Consider the following 7,105-nt stretch of genomic DNA (forward strand, 5'->3'; position numbering starts at 1 on the left):
TTGCGAAGATTGGTTTTCAGTAAAGGTTTGTTACCAAGAACGACGGGAGCTTATACTGTCGCAAAGGACGGATGCTGGGTGGTGACTCCAATCATTTACTCGGCACATCACACATCTACCCTGGAATTCAACTGGTTTCGCCAACTCTTGCTTATATTGTCTCGCCTCTAAGCTGCGACTTCGCCTGCCACCCAGGCCCCAGCTTTTCCTCTTTGTCCCCCGCTTCTTTCCCAATCTGCTGAGACGTGCTTCCACTGATGCTTGCTCCTCCTTTTTCTCAATAAATGAAGGCATTCGTCCATGCATTCCTAAGTTGCTGCAGAAAATAGCCTGTCTTTATCTCCATAACCACACTGTCTCTCACCTGGACTCTCCCATCGCAAAACAAAGTTGCTGTGTTCCAAATGGCTGGGCGTCACATATACAATTTTCTAGGAATGGCCAGTAGCACGGCGGGCAATATTCGGTGGGTGACTATACAGTATATAGAACACTTTATCTGCCATATCCACACTCAGTGCTCTGCTTCGTGAGCTACTATTAGCCGCTACGACGAAGTACGAAATGAAAGAAACTTAGATGGGCTGGACGCGGGCAGCTCTTTTTGGATTCGTGATGCGTCGATTTAAAATAATAATATTTCTTCATCGTCATCATCATCATCAGCCTAGTTACGCCCACTGCAGGGCAAAGGCCTCTCCCATACTTCTCCAACTACGCCGGTCATGTACTAATTGTGGCCATGTTGTCCCTGCAAACGTCTTAATGTCATCCGCCCACCTAACTTTCTGCCGCCCCCTACTACGCTTTCCTTCCCTTGGAATCCAGTCCGTAACCCCTAATTACCATCGGTTATCTTCCCTCCACATTACATGTCCGGCCCATGCCCATTTCTTTTTCTTGATTTACACTAAGATGTCATTTACCCGCGTTTGTTCCCTCACTAAATCCGCTCTTTTCTTATCCCTTAACGTTACACCTATCATTCTTCTTTCCATGGCTCGTTGCGTCGTCCTCAATTTCAGCAGAACCCTTTTCGTAAGCCTCCAGGTTTCTGCCCCGTAGGTGAGTACTGGTAAGACACAGCTGTTATACACTTTCCTCTTGAGGTATAGTGGCAACCTGCTGTTCATGATTTGAGAATGCCTGCCAAACACACCCCAGCCCATTCTTATTCTTCTGGTTATTTCAGTCTCATGATCCGGATCCGTGGTCACTACCTGCCCTAAGTAGATGTATTCCCTTACCACTTCCCGTGCCTCGCTACCTATCGTAAACTGCTGTTCTCTTCCGAGACTGTTAAACATTACTTTAGTTTTCTGTAGATTAATTTTCAGACCCACCCTTCTGCTTTGTCTCTCCAGGTCAGTGAGCATGCATTGCAATTGGTCTCCTGAGTTACTAAGCAAGGCAATATCATCAGCGAATCGCAAGTTGCTTAGGTATTCTCCATCAACTTTTATCCCCAATTCTTCCCACTCCAGGTCTCTCAATACCTCCTGTAAACACGCTGTGAATAGAATTGGAGATATCGTATCTCCCTGTCTGACGCCTTTCTTTATTGGGATTTTGTTGCTTTCTTTGTGGAGGATTACGGTGGCTGTGAAACCGCTATAGATAGCTTCCAGTATCTTTACATATGGCTCATCTACACCCTGATTCCGTAGTGCCTCCATGAGTGCTGAGGTTTCGACTGAATCAAATGCTTTTTCGTAATCAATGAAGGCTATATATAAGGGTTGGTTATATTCCGCACATTTCTCTATCACCTGATTGATAGTGTGAATATGGTCTATTGTTGAGTAGCCTTTACGGAATCCTGCCTGGTCCTTTGGTTGACAGAAGTCTAAGGTATTCCTGATTCTATTTGCGATTACCTTAGTAAATACTTTGTAGGCAACGGACAGTAAGCTGATCGGTCTATAATTTTTCAAGTCTTTGGCGTCCCCTTTCTTATGGATTAGGATTATGTTAGCGTTCTTCCAAGATTCCGGTACGTTCGAGGTCATGAGGCATTGTGTATATAGGGCGGCCAACCTTTCTAGGACAGTGTTCCCACCATCCTTCAACAAATCTGCTGTTACCTGATCCTCCCCAGCTGCCTTCCCCCTTTGAGTAGCTCCCAAGGCATTCTTTACCTCTTCCGGTGTTACTTGTGGGATTTCAAGTTCCTCTAGACTATTCTCTCTCACCTTATCGTAGTGGGTGTTACTGGTACTGTATAAATCTCTATAAAACTCTTCAGCCACTTGAACTATCTCATCCATATCAGTAACGATATTGCCGGCTTTGTCTCTTAACGCACACATCTGATTCTTGCCTATTCCTAGTTTCTTCTTTACTGCTTTTAGGCTTCCTCCGTTCCTGAGAGCCTGTTCAATTCTATCCATATTATATAGTTCCTTATGTCCGCTGTCTTACGCTTGTTGATTAACTTAGAAAGTTCTGCTAGTTCTATTCTAGCTGTAGGGTTAGAGGCTTTCATACATTGGCGTTTCTTGATCAGATCTTTCGTCTCCTGCGATAGCTTACTGGTTTCCTGTTTAACGGCGTTACCACCGACTTCTATTGCGCACTCCTTAATGATGCCCATAAGATTGTCGTTCATTGCTTCAACACTATGGTCGTCTTCCTGGGTTAAAGCCGAATACCTGTTCTGTAGCTTGATCCGGAATTCCTCTAGTTTCCCTCTTACCGCTAACTCATTGATTGGTTTCTTATGTACCAGTTTCTTCCGTTCCCTCCTCAAGTCAAGGCTAATTCGAGTTCTTACCATCCTATGGTCACTGCAGCGCACCTTGCCGAGCACGTCTACATCTTGTATGATGGCAGGGTTCGCGCAGAGTATAAAGTCGATTTCATTTCTAGTCTCACCATTCGGGCTCCTCCACGTCCACTTTCGGCTAACCCGCTTGCGGAGAAAGGTATTCATTATCCGCATATTATTCTGTTCTGCAAACTCTACTAATAACTCTCCTCTGCTATTCCTAGAGCCTATGCCATATTCCCCCACTGACTTGTCTCCGGCCTGCTTCTTGCCTACCCTGGCATTGAAATCGCCCATCAGTATACTGTATTTTGTTTTGACTTTACCCATTGCCGATTCCACGTCTTCATAGAAGCTTTCGACTTCCTGGTCATCATGACTAGATGTAGGGGCGTAGACCTGTACAACCTTCATTTTGTACCTCTTATTAACTTTCACAACAAGACATGCCACCCTCTCGTTAATGCTATAGAATTCCTGTATGTTACCAGCTATGTTCTTATTAATCAGGAATCCGACTCCTAGTTCTCGTCTCTCTGCTAAGCCCCGGTAGCAAAAGACGTGCCCGCTTTTTAGCACTGTATATGCTTCTTTTGGCCTCCTAACTTCACTGAGCCCTATTATATCCCATTTACTGCCCTCTAATTCCTCCAATAGCACTGCTAGACTCGCCTCACTAGATAACGTTCTAGCGTTAAACGTTGCCAGGTTCATATTCCAATGGCGGCCTGTCCGGAGCCAGGCATTCTTAGCACCCTCTGCAGCGTCGCAGGTCTGACCGCCGCCGTGGTCAGTTGCTTCGCAGCTGCTGGGGACTGAGGGCCGGGGTTTGATTGTTGTGTTCATATAGGAGGTTTTGGCCAAGTACAGCACCAGGGTGGCCACTCCTGCTCTGGTGAGAGAGTGCGTTACCGGTTCTCGTCACCGGGATCAGGCCGCACTCCAGGCCGGTTTGTGCAATTTTCTCAACACACGGTTGTTTTTTTTTCTGGTATTTTCCGGTGGAGAATTGTGCGGCCCTGGTTTCGAATCACGGTCCTCTTGCACGGGAGGCGGATACTGTACCGTCCCCGCAGGAGTTAAATTTAAAAATAAATTGTGCGATTTTACGTGACAAAACCACTTTCTGATTATGAGGCACGCCGTAGTGGAGGACTCCGGAAATTTCGACCACCTGGGGTTCTTTAACGTGCACCTAAATCTAAGTACACGGGTGTTTTCGCATTTCACACGGGTGTTTTCGCATTTCGATCCCATCGAAATGCGGCCGCCGTGGCCGGGATCCGATCCCGCGACCTCGTGCTCAGCAGTCTAACACCATAGCCACTGAGTAACCACGGCGGGTCCTGCAGGAGTTGTACGCCTCATTTAATATACAGTGGTGCCCTATTTGATCAGTCAAGGTGGACCAATCTGAGCTCGGTTATACCGCACGGATGGCACTCGGCTAGAGAACCTGGTATTTATGACCTGCACATGTGAGGCCATACATACTTGAAGATATGTATCTTTCTTTTTTTTATTTTAGGAGGGTTCCCGTACAGTGATAAAGGAGAAGACATTAAAAGAAAGAAAAAGAAAAGAAAGAAAAAAGGGGCGAAAAATAAAGGAACATAACAGGTGATTTGAACTCGTGACCCTTCGATGTTGCCCGGAAAGATAGCTCAGTCGGTTGGTTCGTCAGGCCCCAGGCTACTTTCAAGCGCCACAGCTCCTGCTCCGAGCCTCACACTTACGTGGAAAGGGACTCATGTTGTCCGCGATAGTCGGTTTTTGCGAGTGGTTGGAAGGCATACTTTCTTGGAAAAAATGGCTGCCCGAGGAGAAGAGCGAACTCGAGCGGCTTTAGAGACAAGGAAAACTGCCTTAAAATATTTAGACTTGAGGGAAAGCTTCGTTAACAAACTATAACACGGCAATCAGAACTCGAATACGATGAGAGAAATTATTGAGACGTGGAAAATTTCCTTGAAATAAATATGGTTTGCGAGACAAATGCTTGTAAGTATTGAACCTCTTAAAAGATGAGGGGAAATTTGCGCTCACCGAGAGGGCATCGTCCGTACGAGACCACCACCAGGCACCTTACTGAGACGTGGAGAGCTTTGCGGCCGGGACAAAGCCTCCCGTCCCCACCGGCCAAGAGGGGGAAACGCGCTTTCCGATCGCTCAAGGTTGCGCGGACATAGTATAACTCTAGCGTCTAGCAGAAGCTTAACAAGGTGCGATGGCGGCACGCATAGCGTGGGAAGCTAGCCGCCAGAACAACAATCTCAAGGACTGCTGCTGACGAGGGCGAAATACCTTCGTGTAATTATAATAACCCCTAATAAGACTACTTTCGAAAGAAAAAAAAGGAAACGGCCCAGAGGGCTATACTACGAGAGCTATGACTGATAGTTTTCTATATATATATATATATATATATATATATATTTATATATATATATATATATATATATATATATATATATATATATATATATGTATATATATATATTCATCTCATTTATGGGATCGCATGCGCGCGCTGTTGCTTTGTCTCTGCGTGTAGTAGTTAAGAGAGCCAGTTTAAGGGCGGAGGAGAAGGAAGGAAAGGAAAGCAAAAACTGCAGCGCCGTGGTTTTAAAGCGCACCCGTGGTAGAGAAACGGAAGGCGATATAAGCGTGCGTAGCCATGATACGCACACGACAAACTGCCTTAAAATATTTAGACTTGAGGGAAAGCTTCGGTAACAAACAATAGCACAGCAATCAGCACTCGAATATAATTATAACCCTAATAATAATTGTAAATATTGATCTTATCTATGGGACCTAATGCGCGCGCTGTTGCTTTGTCTCTGCGTGTAGTAGTTAAGAGAGCCAGTTTAAGGGCGGAGAAGAAGGAAGGAAAGGAAAATCTCTGAAGCAAAATTGCAGCGCCGTGGTTTCAAAGCGCACCCGTGGTAGAGAAACGGAAGGCGATATAAGCGTGCGTGTCCATGATACGCACACGACAAACTGCCTTAAAATATTTATACTTCAGGGAAAGCTTCGTTAAAAAACGATAGCACGGCAATCAGCACTCGAATATAATTATAACCCTAATAATAATTGTAAATATTCATCTCATCTATGGGATCTAATGCGCGCGCTGTTGCTTTGTCTCTGCGTGTAGTAGTTAAGAGAGCCAGTTTAAGGGCGGAGAAGAAGGAAGGAAAGGAAAATCTCTGAAGCAAAATTGCAGCGCCGTGGTTTTAAAGCGCACCCGTGGTAGAGAAACGGAAGGCGATATAAGCATGCGTGGCCATGATACCCACACGACAAACTGCCTTAAAATATTTATACTTGAGGGAAAGCTTCGTTAACAAACAAGAGCACAGCAATCAGCACTCGAATATAATTATAACCCTAATAATAATTGTAAATATTCATCTCATCTATGGGATCTAATGCGCGCGCTGTTGCTTTGTTTCTGCGTGTAGTAGTTAATAGCGCCAGTTTAAGGGCGGAGAAGAAGGGAGGAAAGGAAAATCTCTGAAGCAAAGTTGCAGCGCCGTGGTTTTAAAGCGCACCCGTGGTAGAGAAATGGAAGGCGATATAAGCGTACGTGGCCATGGTACGCACCCGACAAACTGCCTTAAAATATTTAGACTTGAGGGAAAGCTTCGTTAACACACTATAACACGGCAATCAGAACTCGAATATGACGAGACAAATTATTGAGACGTGGAAAATTTCCTTGAAATAAATATGGTTTGCGAGACAAATGCTTGTAAGTATTGAACCTCTTAAAAGATGAGGGGAAATTTGCGCTCACCGATAGGGCATCGTCCGTACGAGACCACCACCAGGCACCTTACTGAGACGTGGAGAGCTTTGCGGCCGGAACAAAGCCTCCCGTCCCCGCCGGCAGAGAGGGGGAAACGCGCTTTCCGATCGCTCAAGGTTGCGCGGACATAATATTTCTTATCTAAGCCTAAATGACAGCTATCTAGGCGAGGTGAGTTACGGTAGCTAGTTGGCTTGGACTAACGACGCTCTTCCCGCAGCACTTTCGTCTTATGCGTGTTTGCGAACGGGAATGAAAGACAGGAGGGTAACACGCCTTCTTGAAATGACACATTCGGAATAACCCTTTGTTTGGCGGTTGGACATATGCCGAGGGTCCCCGATACGAACAATCTACAAGTCTGTATCACCTTGTAAAGGGGAACTCAGATGAAACGTTGTCAAACGAATAGGCTTTTAATTATCCTAAGTATATCTTTATTGAAATTCCTTACCATGAGGTGAAAGCCGACTAATAAGCATTTACATTTTCTGTGTTATTAAAACATCCTGTTATTAAAAGGT

This window comes from Dermacentor andersoni, chromosome 4, assembly GCF_023375885.2.
Source record: "Dermacentor andersoni chromosome 4, qqDerAnde1_hic_scaffold, whole genome shotgun sequence".
Taxonomy (NCBI): Eukaryota; Metazoa; Arthropoda; class Arachnida; order Ixodida; family Ixodidae; genus Dermacentor; species Dermacentor andersoni.